This window comes from Nanorana parkeri, unplaced genomic scaffold, assembly GCF_000935625.1.
Source record: "Nanorana parkeri isolate BGI_ZX_2015 unplaced genomic scaffold, ASM93562v1 scaffold2484, whole genome shotgun sequence".
Lineage (NCBI taxonomy): Eukaryota > Metazoa > Chordata > Amphibia > Anura > Dicroglossidae > Nanorana > Nanorana parkeri.
In genome coordinates this window covers 47932-48168 of record NW_017308752.1, presented here as the reverse complement: position 1 = coordinate 48168, position 237 = coordinate 47932, and positions in this window count along the sequence as shown.

The following is a 237-nucleotide window of genomic DNA, read 5'->3' as shown; positions in this document are numbered from 1 at the left end:
GACTATGATGTAAAGGGGGCTTATGATGAGAAGAAGGGGACTCTGATGTGAAAGGAGGGCTCCTAGTGTGAGAGAAGAGAATCTGATGTGAAAGGAGGGGGCTCCGATGTGAAGGGGGCTCCTATAATGAGAGGGTGACTCTGATGTGAAAGAAGGGGACTCCGATTTGAATGGGGGGACGACTGCTGATTAAAAGGGGGACTCTGATGTGAAAGGGGGGCTCCTAATGTTAGGGAG